The sequence below is a fragment of the Rhipicephalus microplus genome, chromosome 5 (assembly GCF_043290135.1).
Source record: "Rhipicephalus microplus isolate Deutch F79 chromosome 5, USDA_Rmic, whole genome shotgun sequence".
Lineage (NCBI taxonomy): Eukaryota > Metazoa > Arthropoda > Arachnida > Ixodida > Ixodidae > Rhipicephalus > Rhipicephalus microplus.
The window spans coordinates 9523563-9546618 of NC_134704.1; the positions used below are offsets into that span (position 1 = coordinate 9523563).

The 23056-nt window shown below is 43.8% G+C and overlaps 1 long non-coding RNA gene across 1 annotated transcript in view; it reads left to right on the plus strand.

The window, feature by feature from the left end:
- LOC142817657 (uncharacterized) overlaps positions 1 to 2223 on the plus strand; it is a 58850-nt gene extending 56627 nt beyond the window's left edge. The window contains exon 3 of the long non-coding RNA XR_012895282.1: positions 2008 to 2223. This is a non-coding gene — a long non-coding RNA (uncharacterized LOC142817657). The remainder of the gene's footprint in view (positions 1 to 2007) is intronic.
- Positions 2224 to 23056: the final 20833 nt, after the last annotated feature.

The window sequence follows — 23056 nt, forward strand, 5'->3', positions numbered from 1 at the left end:
GCGCCAGTCGTTGTAAGGCTGGGAAGATGGTCGTGATGCGAGTGAGTTGAGCGAACCATGCAATCCGGCCGCTGGTAGCTGCATTGGGCTTTGCTGGGGTGCAGGTGTCCTAGCAGCAACTTGAGCGTAAGTTGGCATGGCCACAGGATATGAGCTCGGAACTGGTGAGATTGTCATCGAGGCCATGCTTTGCTGGCGTGCAGGTGTCGTTGCAGCAACGTGAGCATAACTTGGAATGGGCACGGGATGTGAACTCGGAACTGGTGTACCTGTGATCAATGCCAGTTCCTCCCTCACGACGTCGCGTAAACTGGTAGCAGGTGGCGTCGTTCGGATATGAAGGGGGCGAGGTGAGAACTGTGCATGAAGTTCCTCGCGGATGATAGAGCGGATCAATGCACGCAGCTCTGTTGTGTCATGACTCGAGCTGAGATGAGGCATATCAGGTTGCACCCGAGTGGTTTGAAGCTCCTCAAGGCGCTGACAGGTAGCTACAACATCGGCTACGCTCTGGGGATTCTGCATCACAAGCGCATTAAAAGCGACAGTCGCAATGCCTTTTAGCAGGTGGCGCACATGGTCGTTTTCCGCCATATGGTTGTCGATGCGGCGGCAAAGGGCGAGAACATCTTCAATGTAAGAAGTGTAAGAATCCCCGGGGCGTTGAACACGTGCGCCAAGCCTTTTTTTGGCGATATCCGAGCGCACCGACGGGTTGGCGAAAATCTGGCGGAGCTGGCGCGTAATGGTGGGCCATGTAAAAAAATCTGTAGCGTGGTTTAAAAGCCACGTTTTTGCGACGCCGCTCAAGTAGAATGCAACACGGGTGAGTTTCGCGGGCTCATCCCAGTTGTTGATGGCACTCACGCGGTCATACTCCTCGAGCCAGTCTTCCACGTCCTCACCCGGAAGCCCTGCGAACAGCGGAGGATCCTTTTGAGGGCTGGTGACCAGGTGAGAAGGGTTTCTTGGCTGTGGGAGCGGTGGTGCAGCTGCTGCGCTGGGTTGGTCGGCTTGCGACATTACCGAACCCAGGTCGTTTAAGTGGCGGCCTGAACGGAGCTCCAAAGATGTGTTCTAGAAGACGCTGGGGTTGTCTGAGAGCGCGAGAGGACGCAGGAATCGGGCAGCACCTCCACCACTTGTAAGATGGCGTCCAGTACCCTCAAGACTCTTCTTTATTGTCTCGAGTATGTGCCCCACAACCTAAGCTTGACTAGTGATGATGAGTATGTACAGATGAAAATATAGGACGCATAAACAATGCTCACAATATATATATATATATATATATATATATATATATATATATATATATATATATATATTGTGTTTTCTGCTGCCATGATTATACCAGAGGACTTTTTAATCTCATCGGCCCACCTCACTTTCTGTCTCCCCTTCATGCGTTTGCCTTCTCTAGGAGTCTATAGTCAGTTACCCGTAATGGCGAGTGGTTATCCTACCTACGTGTCTGGCCCATGTCCATTTCTTCTTTTTGATTTCAACTATGTTATCCTTAACCCCAGTTTGTTCCATGACCTACTCCGCCCTCTCAGACTCTCTATTCAAGCTACACCTATAATTTTACTTTCCATCACTAACTGTGTCATCCTCAATTTAAACTGAACAGAATTTGTAAGCCTCCAGGTTTCTGCTCCTAAGTGCCGGCAAGACGCAGCTGTTATATACTTTCCTCTTGAGGGTTAGTGATTCATGATTTGAGAATGCTTGCCGACTGTGATCCATGTTATCGTTGTTCGTCTAGATATTTCCTTCTCATGGTTCGGCTCCGGTTCGGCTATATATATACATTCATAGTTTGTGTGTGCTATTTAAGCAGAGAAGAGTATCAAAATATTCGCCGTCCGCCATCGCAGAACATCGAAAACAATGTTGACCTGGCCTGCCTTCAGGTGTTCTTGTAGACTCGACTAACGGGCTCAATACATAAGGGTAAACTGTCTGTGCACTGTGCTAAAAATAGCATTTTCTCCCATTCACTAGGCCTCAGCAAAAGCAGCATCTACGTAAAACGTTGCCGCAAACTGTGCGTCTGAATGGGCGAGTGCTCGAAAAGGTTCAACAGAAAGTAAACGCCCATGGAAAGGATCGACACAGAAAATATGCACCACGCTGTGTATTCTACGTCATTCCATAGGAAGATCTGTACACCACATCCGCTAGGCAACCTGTACTTCCAAAAGCTGGATTCAGGTACACATGCACATGCTGATAATAAATAAATAAATAAATGAATAAACAAATAAACAAATAAAGCGGAAGAAAAAATGGCAGATGCCCCTCATTCTGGGAGTCGATTTCATGCTAAGCAGCAGGCAAGTATTGCCCTATATAGCATTTTATTATTACTTTGAGTCAAGCTGTGCAAGTTCGACCGACTTTTTTCTGCAGTTTGAGTAGTTAGTGCCAGTTGTGGAAAAGCCCGTAGCGAGGAACCTCCTTCGAAAAAACAGGAACCACTTGCTGGTCACCTTAGTTATTTGAGCAATGTGCCTGTTTAAGGAAGCAACAATTTTGAGGTAGGAGATATGGCTCATATGACGCTCCCATTTTTAGACCCTCTGATTCACGGAATCAATCATGGGTTTGCCAGGCACGCTGACTTCAGGAATATTGCATTTATTTGATGGTACGACGTAACGTAGGTAGTCATATTAGAACACAGATTTATGTTTTATTTAAATGATAATGCACGTTGCTGTGCGATTATGAGCCTATAATAAGTAACAGTATCGGCCGTATTCCCCCGAGATGGGAAATGAATAAGTCCTAGGAGTTCGTAAGTAATGTTGCTTACACATAAACAAAAGCCGATAATGAGCACTGCAACCGCAGTTAACATTGTCGCAATATGAGGCCATTAAAGGGTCTCTACCATAGGTAGTTTCAAGAACTGGTGTAGCTCTGTTGTCGGATACTTGACTATCTAACAAAATATTGGCTCTCACAGCAATTTTTGTCCTTCCGTTCCTCTGATTTATTCATCACCGACAACGCGGCGGATGCCTGCTTCACCTGCGATACAAGCTCTATAACTCAACCCTGTAGAACGTTTAGAAATTGTATTACCGCTCCAAGATTTACACAAACTCTCGATCACCTGTCGATCAGGCCCACATTATTTGGGCCGTGGTATGCGGCTATGCGCCACACTTGACCGAAGGTAAGGTTTTATAACACACGAACAGTTATCTCATGCTAATAAATGCCGAACATTTGTTTCCATATACTACAAGCACTTATGGCATCTATCTATCTATCTATCTATCTATCTATCTATCTATCTATCTATCTATCTATCTATCTATCTATCTATCTATCTATCTATCTATCTATCTATCTATCTATCTATCTATCTATCTATCTATCTATCTATCTATCTATCTATCTATCTATCTATCTATCTATCTATCTATCTATCTATCTATCTATCTATCTATCTCGCTGCCTGCGTCGCGCAAGTCCTCAAACCCTTTATCGAGACATGTATGAAACATAGCCGTACGTTACGCGCAATGGTATGCAGGTATGCGCCACATCTGATTCATAGTTTAAACCTGCCTATAGGAACGGCGAGACCAGACAATGGTAATCTTAACGTAAGAGCGTTAAGAAAAAAGGCATCGGGGGTGTTGACTCCAAAAATGCAAAAAATGCCAGGTTCCGAGCAGGAATCGAACCCCCTGAATTCTGCGTGGAAATCAAGTATTCTACCACAGAGCCACGCCAGGCCTCGCAACTGCTTTTCAAATAGACACTAACGCTCATAAAGGTCAATTGGGTATGCAGTGTTGGCTACCCAGTTTTATTAAAATTACAAATGTGCTCCTACCATACATCTGTCACGTCGGGTTAAGATGAACTGTACTTAGGCGGAATGCACCGAAGGTGATTGAAAGTTTATATTAACCATAGAACAGAGTGAACAGATATTGGTAATATTAATTCGAAAACGTTAAGAAAAATCATTGCGTCTCCACTAAGTGAGTGGCACAAATGGCTGAAGCTAAGGTCCTAAGCACTCCATTATGTCTAAGTTGAAGACGCCGACTAGTATAAAGGACGGATACGTGGACGAATGAATGCACGGACGCACGCATGAATTGGTGGACGGACAGGTGGATGGACGGATAGATGGGCATGCAGATGAATGGATGGATGGACAGACGAACGGCGCAGGTGATCATGTATCGTACTGTCATATTGGTTAATACGCATTAGGTCAGTTGTTTACATATATATGTTTTCGGTTTCTGTTGGGCAGGTGTTTTGTTTTGGCTTGGTTTTTGTCGATTGTGTTTGACGCCAACTGGGTCAGCCCTAAGGAGCTTCACCCCGAAAAGCTCGCTTCGGCAGCGTTGACCTAACGAAGGCATAGAATAATTATGATAGTCCCAGTTGTAATCGAATTGTATCATTGTTCCAGGCAATCAAGTGTTCTACCAAAAGCCCCAACAGGTCTCGGAACTGCTTTACAAGTTGACTGCCATGTTAGTGAAACGTCGATTGTGGTTGCAGTGCTGGCTATACAATTTTATAAACAGTTCATACGCACTCCTATCATACAGATTTCACGTTGCGTTAACTACAATTGTAGTGAAGCGACATTCATTTAAGCTCATTTATCTAGCAGTGTCCAGGGCCGCCCTCTCCGCTGGCACAAGCGCTACATATCAGCACCGTGATATCAGTTTACCGCTTCTGGTGTTGCTAATACCCATGTTGCTGCAGGCATCGCTACTCAACAGTACAAAGGTGACTCTGTAACATATATTTGTGCATTTTTTCAGCGTCATTTCACAACGTTTCGCTAAATAAAAAAAAATACGATACAGTTGTTACCTCTCCGCACGCGCATAACATCGATTCCCAAAGTACCTGCCAATTTTTTCATGTACTGCCTCATTCACTAATGCCCATCCTTGCAAACTTCAGTCGGCGTCAAGTAAAGGACAAGACGGTGAGCACCCCGACTTAGGCGGCTATAGAGAGATATGTACACAAAAACGGCCAATATACCAGAAGTTCGCTAAATAACGTGAGACACCAGAGGCAAAACTCTATTGAGTGTATGACTATCTTCTGTGTTAAAAAAAGCAATATTCCATATTTTACCCTGAATATAGGCTACTCATGACGACGTTAGGCAAAACGACCGACATGAAGTGCATATACAATCTCAATCTCGAAGAAAGTGATGCCGTGCTGCACAGCAACGATGATTCTATGCAACTAGGGCCAGCAAATAAAAGCATGAACTAGAGCTGGCAGTGTGTTTCAGTGGATCGAATATCGCTGGAACACGGTTGCACAACACTAAGGCAATAATGTATTTAATTATGCATTGTCGAGAATCTAATATTTTTATAGCGCTACCTTGCACGGTTATAGCAATAGCGTTGTTGGTTATCACATACAGAAATGCTACATCTTTTATGGCATTTTATTTCTAAGCACAACTGTAGACATCCTTGTTTGTTCGTCTTAGTGGATACAGCGGAAGACGCAAGGAATAATATTATGATTAAAAAATCACAGTCAATCTCTCTCTGTTTTCTGTTTTCTACGTTGTCGTTTTGTGTTACCGACGTCATGAATCAAAACTGTTCACCCAAGCGTTTCACGTGCATATCATAATTTGATTTTATAGGTCTCATGTGCACTTGTGAGAGTAATTCACACACACATATAAATATATATATACATATATATATATATATATATATATATATACATATATATATGCCCTGACGAAGGCCGGTTCCCGGCCGTAACGTTGGCAATAAAGCATCGTTTTTCGTTTGCTCGTTCGCTTCTTCTGGTGATTTATATATATATATATATATATATATATATATATATATATATATATATATATATATATATATATATATATATATATATATATATATATATATATATATATATCGATTCCTGCTCACGGCTGGTTACTTTTTCACCCTCTCTACTTTCTTCTTATTTACATTCCATTTGTTCTAATAACTTCCCCTATACATTCCTTGGCATTATTGTTTGTTAGATCTCATTAATATTGTGTCAAAAACACGGAAAAACGAGCCGTTATGTACACACTTCTTTCCCTTATATATATATATATATATATATATATATATATATATATATATATATATATATATATATATATATATATATATATATATATATATATATATATATATATATATATATATATATATAGTTTCGGCCTAGAGTCTGGCCTTCATCAGAATCCTGATGAAGGCCAGACTCCAGGCCAAAACGTCCGTCGAAATAAACCACGTGGTGACCGCTCCCGCTCACGGAGGATCTACTTGACTATATGCAACGCTACGGCCACTCAACCACCATGCCTGCCTATATATATATATATATATATATATATATATATATATATATATATATATATATATATATATATATATATATATATTTATATATAAACTTCGCTATTTTGTGGTATCCGAGCCCACGCGTCAGCGCAGTATACATACACACCGACTACAGCCTTTCACTATAGTGAACAGAACTAACTATTGGGAATCGCTGTATGCAAGTGAGTTGGCGTCGTTCGAGGCTCGACGTGTTGTGACACTGAGTCCTTGGGTGTTCCAGCACGACCGCCACCACGGAAACAGTCATCTGGCCCTTGCGCGCCAGAGCTGAGAACTCGAGCCAGCGCCTGATTTTTTATTACTTTTATTTGTGGAGAATCAGCTCACTCGCCTTGCAAACGAGCCCTCTTGTGCCACGACGGAACGCAAATGAGCTTGTCGCAACCGCGTTTTCCGGCATGTAGCACGCACCGACTGACTCTACAGCGCTCGAGACGTGGAAGCTTTCTGCTAAGCCTTTTTTGAAACCTGGTGCATATGTAGATGCAATGCTGGGATAACTGCGCATATACTCATGCTAAGCTATGTATAGTGTGGATGCTTTCTGCAGTAGCTGAGTGGGGTGGGAGAGGGGGTGAAGGTTGACGGACAGGAAGGAAATGCTTCAGATTTTAATGGTCTTGTATGTGTGTGCACGTATACCGCTGTAAATAGAGCGAGCTGGTAGTCTGACTTCGTCGAATTCACAATAATGTCGAGCAAGTCTGTGATCGAATATGTTTCATTTTGAGCGTGTTGTAGCTAGCCGCATCGGATACAGAAAACAAACTCACACTAAAGCTTATATAACTTGCTTGAACGAAAGGCAGATATTGTATACACCACCTTTTTTTTTGTAGAACAGCCGTGCGAAGCCGATCGCTCATCAACAAAGTCTTCCGGTGTGTCACGCTTAACTTCTGTATGAAAGTGGGCGGGAGATTACTTCCGCTGAAGCTCAGTTGGTAGATAGTCGTACGCGTTACTCGAACGCTGAAGGTCCAGCCCCTGCCAGCGGAAAGTTATTTTTCCCGCTTTTATTTTTTGACGTTAATCTTACAATTACTACAAATAACAGCGCCTTCACTTCACTTGTCCTCATTGTGCGTTAGTTTTCGTTATAACTGTGTCTGAAGAAGGAAAATCTCTGAAGTTTTCGTGTGTTTCATTCCTACTGTTATGTTCTCTGTATAGAGAGACAATACCAGGAAGGAGAGTAAATCAGGAGTAAATCAGAGCTCTAGCTCTGATTCACTCCCTTTGTCACTGCAAAAAAAAAAAAATAGAATACTGATTTTGCGGCACAGAATAACATTTGCCTTCTCCGCTTCTACTTTCTCAACGAGTTCCTTGTTAAATGCTGGCTAAATAAAAAAACAACGAAAATGTCTGATTTGCTGGCTATACATAGCAGTTTAAGCGGAACGTTATTAAATTGCAGTACAATTAATTTAGCCACTCTACAGATGCATATGCACGTGCAAAGTTTAATCATTATATATATATATATATATATATATATATATATATATATATATATATATATATATATATATATATATATATATATATATATATATATATATATATAAGCACGGTGGTTAACCAGAAAGCAAGCGTCTGGTTTGCTACCCTGCATTCGGGAAAGGAAATAGGAGGCAGAAAAGTACAGAACAGGGAGTGAGAGATAGAGAGCGGGGACGGAAGCGAAAAATTGGCGGACCCTTAAGGTTCGCCTTTATTAGTCGAAAGCAATAGCAAAATCCGGGTCCTAGTGCACCCTTCGACCTCTAAGTGCATACTTATTCGTATGGTTTGTTACATAAACACGCATGCACACAAACACGCACACAGTAGATAAGATTAGATCACACTATTATCGCCGAATGGACACGTTTTCGTCGTGACACCTGTCAAACAAAATGCGTTAAAGGGGCTCTGAAACACTTTTTCAAGTAACCATGGAATGAATTCAGTAGAAGAGCTTATTGCCTCACGAATTCAACGCCGCAAAAATTTTAAGAATCCATCCAGTGCTAGTGGAGTTACCCAGGTTTGTCGCATGCTGCAATTGCATTATCTCTTCTGTCGTCCCGACAAAAGCGCTGGAAGCTAAGCAGGGAGGAGTGGCAGGGCAAAGAAACAACCACGCCTCGTGACCTTGAGCACTTTTTTTTTTCTTCGAATGCGCAGCTCTTTCAGTGTGATCGTGCGCGAACTTGTGGACAAGTAGCGGCCTCCCATGGCTATCTCGGTAACTTGACCTTTCGGTCACAGACCCACAGACGATTTCTCGCTCGCAGAAAACGGGGCCGACGCCGGTGGCGGGTGTTCTGCGAAACGAGGGCTCTTTAACGCTATAGCGTTAAAACACACAAACACACTAAAACGTCACAAACGTTCGACGAGGTGGGTCGATCGCAGAAACTTCAGGTGGGCATGCGTCGCTTTTCGGCATGAAGCTCGATCTTTCCGGCATTCCAAAATTAATTTTTTCGAAAACAGCTGGTCGTTGAGGCGTGCAAACACTGCTGACATGGACTGTCTCTGACAGTTGTACTGAGGGCACCTACACAAATTATGTTCGATGGTTTCATCAGCGCCGCAACAATCACACGCAGCACTGTCTGCCCATTCGATGCGGCAAGCAAAGGCGTTCGTGTAAGACACCCCAAGCCACATACTGCAGATAATGGTTGTCCCAGAACTGGATAACCCAGATGGAATGGAAAGTCGTAGGTATGGGTCCAGACGGTAAAAACGGGTGTGTAGAAATCCGGATGTCTTTCATAGACCTGGTGACATCGTGCGCGAGCGTATTAATCCTTGCTGCTACGTCGCTTCTTGACGATGGAATGGGATCAATCAGGCCATTTTCGCGAGCGTTCTTTGCTGCATCGTCGGCATGCTCGTTATCGATGATTCCGCAATGGCCTGGTAATCATTGAAAAGTTGCATCATGTCCTTTCTGTAGTCTTGCTATATGTAGATAGACACGCACAGATATATGTGATATAAGCGTAATGACCATCCGGAAAAAATTCTGCTTCCACCACTGGTACCAAGTCCAGCCGTGTAATACAGCCTCGCCGTAGAAGCGTTACCTCTAGGATAGTGGCCGGCTGCTTTTCTAGCCCATAAAGATATATGATGGAGAGACCGCCGATGAACGAAAAAATTTTCCAGAGATTCAGTAAAGCCGCGTGACCGAGATTGTCACAGTTATGGTGCGGAGGGAAGGGAGAGACAGCCAGGACGTAGCCCGGTCTTCTTTATATACGACTGCGCGTGGAAGGTATCGCACAAAAGATGCAGCTCCGCTTCGCGGCGCTTGCCTATTCGTTTAGGGGGGTCGCATTGAAAGCGAACAAAGCGGGCCCCCGGCTGGCCGAGGGAGGCGCAGCCGGTGAGGGAAAAGTGCTCGCTGGGGTTGACATTGCCCCCTCGGCAGCCCTCGCAGGGCTTTCTTGCAGGGGGTGATTCCGGTTCAGTCTTGACAATGGGAACACTGTGCCCGATAATAGGAATGGCAGGCCGAATGCGAGAAAGGAAAAACAGAACAAACACATCGGAAAATTTGATCCGTCTATTTCCGCTTGCTTGCTGCGAGAATGATAATGCTAAATATGAAGAAGTGCGGAGGATTGAATAGACAGGCAAGAAATAAGAACGTGTTCTGGGCAAAGAGGGCTGCAAGCTTGCACTGGTCTGATTTATATTTATTGTTTTATTTCTTCTTCAATAGACTGTACCTGTGAAACCGTCGGCCCCCGCCATCCATGAACCTAAACCAGCCATTGTGTGCTACGCTTTAAACGATTGTGCTCCTGAAATGGCAAGACGGGCTCTATACCACGCGCTTTCGTGTGTCCACCGTTTCTCAGATCATTTTAACAATAACATCCCTTCTACTTTCTGGGATGAGATGCTAGTGGTATGACGAAAAGGTTCCCCCAGGAATGGTATGTGCTTGCAAGCGCCGTTTGTTGAACCAGCAACGCACTCGCGGAGACCAGGAAAGACATGGCAAACGTTTAATAGGCCGAGCAGAAAAGCAGAAAGAACCATGACTTTGTTTGTGTGTTTAGTTAGCACCTCATATTTTATCATGAATTGAGCACTATTTGCACTGTCAGGACTTATACGACACTGTTGTCCTGACATCATTATCAGTGTCGATAGAATTCTGTTCGCTATGCGACACAGCTTCATGGTGCCATATAGTAGCGTCGTAAACGTCTGAAATCTTTAAAAAGAATTGCCGGAGAAGTGCTAAATTTGACAATTTACTACGTGCAGTTTACACTCATTGCTACTGCGTTCCTCATATGTATTTTTATTTAATAATGCATTTTTTACTGAATGTAGCCACTATATGTAGAAATCGTGCCGTATGTTTTATTGTGTTAAAGGCAAGTCTACCTGAAATGGAGCCTGGAAACGCCGAAAAGGTTGATAATGTTGCAGTCCTAAGAAATCACGCCTCATTTTTTTGATCAACCCATTAAAGCGCTCGTATGATTGTATTGTGAAAGAAAGCAGTAGTGTTGCGTCACAAATTTGTATGATTTTTTTACGTCCTCTCACACTTGGTCGCTAAGAGCGCCGACGTTTTTTGCGTATTAAATATCTCTCCCTCCATCCAAGTAACCAAGCATGTTTGCTTTTTATGGTATTTTAGTGGGAGGTGACTTCGTAATGTTACTTTTCTTGAAGTAAAAATTTTCTTCGAGGCTATCAACAGCAGATACGAAGTGCGAGAAAGAGTTACTTTTGATGTAGCCTTTCCCAGCAATACTAAAACGCCACGTGACGTACGTCAAGGGGCTTTCCAACACTTTCTCAAGTGATCATGCATTGGCTTCGCTATAGCAGTTAATTGCGTCATTAATCAACTACCGCATGATTTTTTAGAGTTTGTCGACTACGAGTGGGGTTACAGAGATTCGTACTAAACACATTCTCGTTTCGAGCGAGCGTCTACGGTGGTGATGTTACGGTTACGGTGCTCGGTCTGACCCGATGGTTGCGGGCGCGATCCCCTCAGCAGTAATTGCATTTCGCGGGAAGTGAAGTGCTAGAGGCCTGTGTAATGTTTGACGTCAGTGCACGTTAAAGAACAATGGATGGTCTAAATGTCCGGAGCTCCTCTCATATTCACTTTACGTCTCCTCTGGTAATCATATCGTAGTGTTGACGCGTTAAACTCCAGAAAGAAAAGGCAAACTAGCAGTGCTGGTTTAGCTTTACACGTATCATTGCTTCACCTTACCTTTACATTAAAATGACCAAATGAGAACACGAATACTGTTTGATACTGTGTGAAGATCTCTAATATAACAATCGCCATTAAGCCCTCCTCGAACTCCAGTGAAGGCAAATTGATGACCACGCTGTAATCAAGCTGCACACTGGACTTCCCAGATTCTAAGCTATATTTAGGCAAGAACGCTAAAGAACTCGCATTTAAATGATGGGCTCTTTTTATAGAAGCAGAAATGATATTCAAGTATCACTGGTGTTTTTTTTTCTTGTTTTTTTTTTGGTGGGAGACGCACGCGCGCCCTCTCGGACGGACTGCTAGTCTGATCACTGAGGTCAATAGAGACCGGAACTTCTTGGCTCGGGATTAGTTCGGAAGGCGTTGGGGGACAGCTCGGCAAAATACGGCGAGGCAATGGAAGCGTCGTAAAGCGCCGGTCTCGTCGGCCCATTTTTACGGCCGGCCGATGGGCTGCGGTCGACAAGGCGGGGCCCCACTTCCGTGGTCACGCTTTGCTCGACACGTTTCATTTTCACTGTCTTTCTTTCTTTCTCTCTTAGTCCATCAGGCACATTTTTATCTTTCCTTTTTTACTCTGCAGCGGTTGTCTCTCCATGCTGGGTGTAGCTAAACCTGTGCAGTACAGAGTAAGGCTTCCGTAGAACGCTGAAGTTTTGTGGTTACGAAGTCCTTGGTTCTTGGTTCCTTGGAGATACATGAAATTACAAGATGGCCTCTCTAATGCACACAAAAGTGAACCTGCATCACAAACACTTGGGAACAGAGTTCTAAACAATGTCATTTCTGAAGCACTCCTGTGAAAAAAAAAAACACCACTTTTATGGCGTTCGACCAATGAGTTTTCACTTCATTGGTAAGAGAAAATGTATACCTAGATTCGTTTATTAGTTACGAGACAATCATATAGTTTGTATGGCTTAGATTTCTTTTTGTGATGGGCTTTCATGCTAATGCTCCTGGTGCACGTGCTCAAACAGAAAGGCAAGAACATAGGACAGGGCATGTCAAAAGCAGCACGACGAAAGTTTTAGTTTGAATTAAATAGTGTGCAAGAAAAATTTACTATTGTACTTACATGTACATTTTTATACTATAACACTCAAGAACCATTTGACTATCAATCAATATCAATCAAAGCCGGTGAACTATCAACCAAAGCCGGTGAAAACCGTATAGCTAAAGTATCGCAGCCAATTTCTTTATAGTAAATTTGCCCGGTATGCACCATTCACGTTGCCCTATTATTTTTACGCCTTGCTGTTCACTGCCTTGAGCATGGGCTGCGTTTTAGGAAACACCGAAGGATGAGCGAAAGTATAACGACGAGAGGCTCAGGGCATAAAGTTGAGCAAAATTTAACAGCGTCGTGTTAGTAACGGTGTTAAGAGAGCTCTTGCTGTGGTCGACCGTAGTTGCCATGACAACACGTGGTGTGGCCTGAGAGGCAATAGTGGCCGGTAAGCATACGCGCACGTAGCGTTCACTGAGCAGCATTCTTTCAGAATGCGAGCAATTGAAGCAAACTGTGTGCGAGACAGCACGCAAAGGGGGAAAAAAGGAGTGCGAATGTGTCAGGATTAAAAAAATAAATAAATAAATAATGAGCGATGCAACAAAACAGAGAGATAAAAAGAAAATGAAATGTAGACAGAAAGTATACAGTAACTGTAACAAGTGCCAGTGAGAGCATCAATAAACTAAGAGAAAAAAGTGACAAAAAGGCGCTAGGGTTTTGCAAATTTGATGTCAGAGGCGATGAGATGGCGCTGCTTTTGCCTTTGTTGTCGGAACACACGCGCTCGCCATATACCTCCTGGCGTGCTTTATTAGTTGGCACTTCTCGCGTGCATGTGTAATGGCCGTTCGAGCGTGTTTGCTAATAGAATGCCTTCCGAGAGCGTGAAAAAAAGAGAACAACGAGAAAAAAAGAGTACAAAATGAGAGTGGGGTTTACGAATTGTCGTTTTTCTTTTTCCTTTACACCTCAAGAACGTCAGCTAATGACGTCTTGCATTGTGGCGTGGCGCCGTTGTGACAGTTTTCGGGAGATGGAAAAGGTGACATGGGGTGAGCTTCTCATGGAAACACGCTGGTCGTGAAGTAACTATGAGTTCACGAGTTGAAATCTGGTCACCGCGTTTTCTTCCTTTTGTAACGTACTGACTTCAGCGTAACACGTTTTATTTATTATTTTTGCGATTTAAACTCTACACTCTCGTTACATTCGAATACCGATATAACTCACCGCATTACTCTATTGACTCCATTGTAACGTGACCATAATTGTAACGGGAGCATGCAGTGAATCAATGAAAGGTCACTGCTCGTGGGGCAATCGTAGTCGGATTACAATTGTGTAAATACGGTCATGTCATAAAGAGCAACCTGACCATGTGACCAAATCACTGCGTTAGGTGGCGTGTCACGTGGTGTGTTAATCCCCACGTGAGCGTAAAACGATGTTGGTAGTAATCTCGCACGCAAATAGCCGAAGAATTTATCGCAGTGAAGTCGCGGAGGGATAATTTGCTGTCCAGCACCATTCGTTTTTATGTTCAATTGATGTGTCTATAAGTAAAACGGATTATAGGATGTTTCCTTTGTGTTTTGCTTTTATCTGCTACATTATGCAGCTCTGACCGACGAAGTTGGAGCCTCCTCGCATCCGTACTGCATTGAAAGTTAGCTCCAAACAGTTACTCACTGTTTCGACATAATTAGGTAATGTATTTATAACACGTATGAAATCTCATACGTGTAAAAGCATGTGACCCTCGTTTATTTGCACTTTTCTCACCAGATTTTAATAATTTCAGCACCACAATTTCTCCACAGACCTCCGTCCTTCCACCTAGGCATGAAACAGTAACCACGATGTGCTTGAAGTACAACGAAGTGCCTAAATTCAAGATGCAGTTCTAACATGCCATTTCATCACATAATGTTTATAAAGTATTTGTTATTGAAATCCAACTGTGTATGGCGGCATCTTCCTGAGACTAAAATACAAGACGCAATAAATATTCATGCTGACATATATAATCCCTATATATGTCACATATATATGGCCGATATATGGTGAACACATATATGACACGTCTTCCTGTGTGTATGCCGGCACCAAAGCATTTATCTCAAGCTTCCTAAAGAAGACTATGCCGGAAAGTGACAGTAAGAGTGGTTGGAAGGCAATGCTTACTAAATATGCATTTGGTACGGGGTTCTGAACTGCCCTACACGCTCGACTGCTAACCCACAGATCACGGGGTCAAATCCCGGCCGCCATGGTGGCCCCGTTTTCGAAGAAAGCGAAAATACTTGAGGCCCGTGGACTAAGAGTTAGGTCACGTTAAAGAACCTCAGGTGGCCGAAAATTTCGGAGCCCTTCATTGCGGCGTCCCTCATAACCATATCGTTGTTTGGGAAATAAATCCAGCCAATATTTATTATTATAATATATATATATATATATATATATATATATATATATATATATATATATATATATATATATATATATATATATATGCTTTTTGTATGTGCGGGCACCACAGCCCTGATCCGAGGCTTCGAAAACTAGACTGCAAAGTAAATTAGTAGCAGGAGTCGTTAGAAGGCAATGTACCACGAAGAAGCATTCGCTACGGAGTTCTTCTGACCGAACTTACTTTATGGACGCAGAAACAACCCTGCATACTGTTATTCTTATAAGCGTAAAAACAATTAAAAACACCAGCAGTTAACATCAAAAACAAGGATGCATTGTTTAAATGGATCGTTTAATTATAACCGTTTCTTTGTTAGTAAAAGCCGGCACAATTTGTTCCATCAGCAGCCGTCGTAGCTGTTTCTCTTGCAGGCCCGGCTTGCGCAAAGTGATAAGAAGGCGAGGCCCCAACGCGCACATTGAAGATTAACAATAAAAACAACGGGGCGACACAAATCGCAACAAGCGTGGTTGGTGCTTCCCGAGAAAAGGGGACTCCAGGGGAGCGTTTCCTGGCTGGAGGACATGTTCGGCTGGCTTCTAAAACATTCACGAGGAAAGGAGCTTGCGCTGTTGAGTCTCTGTCGACGCGCATTTGCGGAAGTGGCCCTACTGCAGCGGCCCTACCGGAAAGTCGAGCACGAAAGATGGTGGCACTCCGGACGTCGCTGAGCGAGAGCGGAAGTGCGGGAGCGATACGGAAAATAATCTGCCCCGCGTGAGTGCATCTGAAAAGCACGAAAAAATAAACTGCATGGAAAGGCAAGAATCATGCAGGAAAGGGTGTTTCTGCTTCACTGATGTATTGATGTTTTGTGGCGCAAGAACCAAACCTGGCCAAAGAGCATCATGCCAGTTTGTGTAGGAGTGTCAATGAACCAGTTTCTGCTTCACTAACGTGAAACATGGTGAGGGTCGAAACATGCCGTGTTTTTAGATGGATTTCTTCAATTAGGCAGTAGTGGTGCCAAGCCTGGTAGGAGGAATGCAGAGAAGGCTGATTACCCTACACTAACGTCGTCAAAAACAGCGCCGGAATCGCGCTTTACCTATGGTATTCCTGTATGTTTTTCTTCTTGTACGTTTTCTTCTTCCCTACATACCCGGTTTCAGTTCCCCACGGCATGTACGGAATGGCGTTTCTCTTCCACTAACATCGTAGGCTATTTGTTGAGCTAATTGTTGCCTTGTTTTTTTTTTTAGTGAATCAGTGGCAATTAGTGGTATTTACTCTATTTTCGGCTCATACCCGTTCATAAAAGACCGTGAACACACCGTGACGATAGGAGAAGCCGACAAGCAGAGACCCTATAAAGCCTTGAGTAAATAATCAACGTGGCACCAAACGGACAACCACACAGAGAAAGAAACTTGACTCTTTATTCAATACATGCACCAACTAGCCCAACAGTGAGTTCTACCCTATAACGTGCTCCGCACCCAAAAGTGTGGGATGTTGATGAAAGTTGACTCTCACTTTGCGATGATAGATTTGTTTTTCTTCGACATATCTGTGTGTGTAGTGGCAAATTACAATTAGGCATAAATAATCAAACCAATAAACCATCAAGTCAATAAAAGCACACGGAACATTATTTTTAGTGTTTAATGTAGTTAATGACAATTATTAAAAATTGAAAGGAACTAAGGTGAATGAGAAGACACCCTTTCCGCCAGTGGGATCTGGACCCACTACTTCAAATTATGCATGAGATGTTCTGTCCACTGAGCTATGGTAGAGGGTACTTCTGCGTCAACTTGATGTCGTAATGGCGTGCGCCTCGACTGTATGACCCCAGTGAATGTTTCCAAAGCGGACTGAGTTTTTTTTTTTTTTTGTTGTTGGTCATCAACACATTAAAGTAACTTTTTTAAATCTCAAATCTAAATGAAATGGTAGTGTCGTTATGTTTAGAGATGACACAACATGATTATTTTCTGACGAGGATCGCGAAATGTCCGAGCCAAAGAAATTATGCTATCTCAGGCATGATGTGAAAGAACAGATTGCCTCGCGTGCACTCTGTGCGAAGAACAGCGAACTTGAGTAAGGAAGCGTAATCGTAAGAGTGGTGTTGCCTGAGCGAGTTAGAGGTGCACCTTCAAGAGGGTAGTGCTTAGTTGATTGATATGTGGGGTTCAACATCCCAAAACTACCATATGATTATAAGAGACGCCGTAGTAGAGGGCTCCAGAAATTCCGATCATCTCGGGTTCTTTAACATGCACCCAAATCTGAGCACACGGGCCTACAGCATTTTCGTCTCCATTGAAAACGCAGCCGCCAATGCCAGAATTCGATCCCGCGACCTGCGGGTCAGCAACCGAGTACCTTAGCCACTAGACCACTGCGGCAGGGCAAGAGGGTAGTGCTTGTGAACATGGAGAGTGGGTGGACACACGGATACATGGAATGACTGAGAGTTGCTAATTGTTTAATTAATGCAACCACGATATGACTATGAGGGATTCCCTAGTGAAGGACTCTAAAATATTCGATCACCTGCGGTTCTTTACCGTGTGCCTTAAAGGGCCAATCAACAGGCTCCGAAACGTGCAGGAAAAGCTCACGCATTTTTCCTGCGCGTAACCAACTTCCTTCCACGTGCAGTGACGTCAACATGGCGATCGGCCACGTGACGCAGCACGCAGCTCAATGAGTGGTCTAAGTTAGGTCTCAACAAAGAGTAATGAGGTCTCTTCAAATTGGCTTGCACTGCCTGCACTAGTTCTGAAAAGTGTCATGCTGTCGGACGGTTCCATGAGTATGATATCAAGTATGACTACAAGAGACTGTTTATACTGTGTAGAACACATCGATTTAGCGGTTTATTATTCAATTCTGTATTGTCGGCCTTCTATTTAAGTGCGTGCTGGGCCATAGAGCAAGAAAAAGCGATAAATGCCGGGGGTTCTTTGAGCAACAGAGCCACTTTTCGTCACACTATATCATTACAAGACATGCAAGCTCCCTTGAATACATATTTGAAAACAGTCTTTTTAGAGGCTTCCTACCGCATCAGCTTCACGCTTTCGTAAAGACGAAGTGAGCGCGCTGCTTGCGCCTCGAACTGAATCTTTATTATTACTTCAACATTTCTACGATTCTTACTGCAGTCAACCACGGTGGATTTTTCTGCTCATATGAGACACACATGTAAAAAAAAAAATCGTCTTAATAGCTGCCGATCAGACACGGCTAAGATTACCCATTGGTGGCCCGAGCTTGACTCGACTGTTTGCACGCACGCCCTGAACAACACGCAGCATCGCCTGCTACAAGCTTGGGAGGAGGAAGGGGCGCACGTCATGCTGCGCCTCTCTGCATCTCCTTTTGAGCAAGTGCAGGCCGGTGGAGAACTCATGCAGCACTACGCTTGTACCGCGACAAAACGAGGAAGGCAGTGCAGAGCGCGCGCGCGGCACCAGTAAATCGAGGAGAAAGGTGCTGCACTCGTTGAACTGGTTCCGCCGGTGCAGCCAAATCGAAGAGACCTACGAAGTCAACGCCACCGGTCACCGAGTTGACGTCACTGCGCGTTGAAGGAGGTTGGACAGGCGTCCGATTGATGCGTTAGCTTGCTTGGAGGCTGTAAAAAAAGTCGGAGTCTGTTGACTGGCGCTTTATTTTAAGCTCACGAGCCTAAAGCATTTTCGCCTCCATTGAAAATACTGTCGTGGAGCACCGTCACCACAATGGACCAGCAAGGTGGGACTGAGAGTTGGTATATAGTTCTTCCATCTGACTGTCAGTGTGTCTTCCTGCTGGCCATGTTCACAAGTGCTGCCCTTTTCAGAAGCCATGTTAGTTGAAGCTGCACATCAGAAAGGGCGCCAGCCACACGATCGACTGCTAAGTGATGCTCCATACTGTACTGCTCACGGCCGATCCCAACTTTGCGTTCCCAACTGCCAAGACATATATAGCGCAGCTGTATTTCGCACTAAAGGCTTTAGAGAAAAGCAAATAGTAAAGGACAATAAAAGTACACCCATAACAACGCCAAAATCAGCGCGAGCTCCAGTTGCGGCTCCTTAGAGCTGTCGCCAAATGGGATTCTCCTGCCACTCAGAGCAACCTGTCCGGCACGCCATAAAAAGGCGCACCAGGTTGGACGAGCACTGTCAAATAAAGAAAATGCAAAAAAAAAAATGCGAGAGTGACGAAAAAGCACGGAAGTGGTGAGGAGCCCGCCATACAGGAGAAAGTGTGTAAGGGGGTGCAGAATAAAAGAAAAGTAAAATGTAAGATATACGAAAGCGCACGAATAAAGGTACCGACGGGAACGAATTTGCATTCTAGGTAAGTAAATTTTATTTCGAGTGCCCTTAGCTCCCCGCTCTTTTTTTTGTTTGTGTGTGTGCTCACCCGGACTTTTCTGTTTGCAGTTCTCCTGGTATGCAAAAAAGAAAATTGTCCACCGTCCCCACCAAGGTGTAATCAAGTTCGAAACGTGCATACTTGTTGAGCGAGTAAAGAAAAAGAACATAACAAAAGAAGATAACTAAGCCATAAATGTATTTTACACGAACCGTTTCCTGAGTGTAAAGAAATTCTGAATCTGTTCGAAAATTGTATACGCATGCCAAAAATGTTTAATTTTTGTTTCTATTCATGCATCAGCACATAAAGAGAGACATAAGCAAGAAAACCATTCCCCGTTATAACATTTTTGTGATTCTCTGTCGTGCGCCAATCATAAAAGTGTTACAGTCAGGGTCAGAGAGCAATAGTATCTGTAATAGTTTACAGGCTCACACTTCGAACTATACACCGCCATTTTAAGCTATTAGTGTTCTTTGGCCGGAAGTTCTATAAACCTATATTATTAGTAAAGATCAAAGTCTTAATAATTTTAAATGCGTTTTTAGGCACAGAAACAATATCAGAAATGTTTGTGCATGCTAAAAACTGTGCCGGCACGCATTATGAGCATTAGCATAAAAGAAGTGACTAGCCAGATAAAAATCTAGTATTTCATACATTCAATACTAACGACATGCAAGAAACTGCACAATGAAGTGGCTCATGTATCAAAACACACGACATAAAAAACTCGCACATAACTTTGTTTTCATGCGATTCTTGCCGAACAAACAAAATTGTATGAATATAACATTGGGGGGGGGGGGGAAGAGAGAGAGGAAAAAAACGTGAGCAAGAGTTTCACGTATTTAGTCACCTTTTCTTACGTGTTGAAGTGGAACGCGCAATTTTGTGAACCTGGTGCATCTTCCGGAGCAGCGCGAAAAGGCAGAAAATTCTTATGTGACAAGGCGTGAAACAATATTTGTAGCGTGTCTCAGTGCTGGTTTTTTGTTTCGGTGCTGTTCAAAGTTTGGGAACGCGATGCACTTGGGGACGTGCCTTATCATCTGAGGCCCAGAACCCCGCTCAAGTGTTGCTCGGCCAAGACGGAGAGCGTCTCTTGTTAAAAGCCATGTCTGCGGCGTAGCTTTCTCAGCAGGGACACTAGCTTGTGATTTATTTGTTTACATTTTGATGAGCTATGTCTGATCGCGCAACTACCTCTTTATGGCTTCCATGATGGTAGTTACTTTTAACAGTATGAACATAAACCACTGGTCAGTTCAAATGTTACCTTTACAGTTCACTGGTATCTGTCGAAAGTTAAGACGCTTCATGAAAGAAGAAATATCACGTGTGTTTATCTTTAGGTTAGAGCTCTTGAACAGAATGAATGTTCCTAATCGGCGTCCGGCATTTTATGGCCAGAAATCCTTAGTCACAGCTAAGAAAGGTAAGAGTGAGTTGTTCAGCGAAGAAGTCTGCAGAAAATAGTGAAGAAAAAGGAAGCGCGAAATGAAGTGACAAGAATAACCATCTGCCTCTGTAACTGTAGTCCCGAAATAATTTTTCCTTACAACAATCCTAAGTGCGTCCGTGGAAAAGTGGCGTGTCACAAATTTTCTTGTACCGAAACAAGGAAGTAAATATTTGTTAACCGCGCACACACGCACATAAACACAACACACACACACAAAACAACATTGAACGGGTAAGAGTGGTGTAAAAAATAAAATGAAGGCTCGCTTGGATGACGCACCCTGGTTGCAACGCCCATTTCAAGTTTACAGCTCCCCGAAGACGCCGTGGCTGCTTTCTCGAAACAAAGGGGAAAACATGGTCTTCCATGCGTTGCTCTCGCGGGGATCTGTGAACGACGACACGGTGCTTTGGCGCGGCCGATCCTGGTCGTCACAACCACTGCAGTCTCTGTTTTCTTATTTCAGAATGCTCTTCTCACCAGAAAAACTTCCCTCGGCTTCCGCTTTCCTTCCTCCGCCTCCCTTTTCATTTCCTTGAGCAGTTTCCCGGCTATCTTGGAAAAACATTACGGCGGCTACAATTGCCGTCGCAAACCTCGAGCCGGACCACTCGGAGGAACCGGGATCTCAGCACCTCGCCAGCAGGGGGAAAACAGACAAGAGCAGGCGGAGTGCAGCAGCTCAAGATGGCGCCGCTGGTGTCGCTGGTGAAGGCCACTGCGGTTTGCTCTCGAGAAGAGCACCTCGATTCAGGAACCACGGGTCGAAGCTCGCCTTGTGTCAAAAGCTGCGAGCGAGAGACGCCTCGACGGTCGTCACACCCGCACTGGCTGGCTTCCTTGTACTACGGGAAAAGCCAGCCGGCTAGACGTGCGCACGCGGTTTCGGTTCGCGAAGCGTGTAACGAGAAGCAAGTCTCAAAGATGGGCTCGGAAATACGAACAAAATGTAGCGTTGCGGCGTCCGGAAGCATGGCCATGACTCCGCAACATAGGACACGCCAGCCTCTGAGCGCCGCAGGGAGCGAGAGGGCAGCCATAAGACCGGCTAGAAGGAAACCGGAAGACAGCGTCTTCCCCCTATGCTGGCTCAAGGCAAGCGGAAGACCGAAAGATTACATAGAGAATGACGCCTCAGATGGGCAGTCCGCTGACCGGGGGGGTATCTTCCATGGTGAGCGAGTGGGGAACCTTTTTCCCTTCCCGTCACTGAACGCGACTACGCGATGGGCTTTTCTGTACCTCTCTTTTGCATTCTATTTTGCTTCAAAAGCATGACCTGCCATGTATGTAATGATTGCAGCGTCGAATCATCTCAATTTTTACCTTGCGTTCACTGTGTGTGGTGAAGAGCACATAAAATTTACACATAAAAAGGACCGCGTCTTTTTCTGGTTTCATCATATCCGGCAGATTGTTGTCCCTTGGGGCGTTACGGATGCTGAGCGCACAGCAATAAACCGGAAATGAAGGCCAGTGCAGGCGGCCAATAACGAATGAACAGAAAGGAAGTACTCTTTTTATCTAGTTTTTCTTGTTTTGTTCGCAGTTCTCGTACATTTTCAGTAGCGGATGTCCTTCCTAAAAGCACTTTCATATTTCCAAAATTTTGAATTTGGGAGCTTTCATCACTCATCACAGTTTCGGGGGCAACATTACTGAATAGGGATCCTCAGCGTTTTCAGTGCACATCAATAAGGAAATAATTTTTCAGCACTGTCACCTGCGTACTATGGAAACTGCACTTCTTATATTTTGAAACTTCCTAAGCTGAAAGTACTGCCTTCAGCATTAGAAAGAAAAAAACTTTTAATCGTATCGCCTTTTTTATTTTGATATATACTTGTCTTTGAGACATACCGTGGACGTATAGCGGGAAATTAAAAAAAATAAGTATGAAATTCTCATAAACCAAGAAAATTTGATATTTGTTCGATGTCTGCTTTACTGATTTTTCTAAAGTCGTTTACATCTTAAGATAACTAATGTCATCGTTTATGAAACTTCAACAAATTAACTTAGTGGACTTAGGTCATTGCGTCAAATGACAGAACTAAGATCATTCATGCGAAGCAGCCGT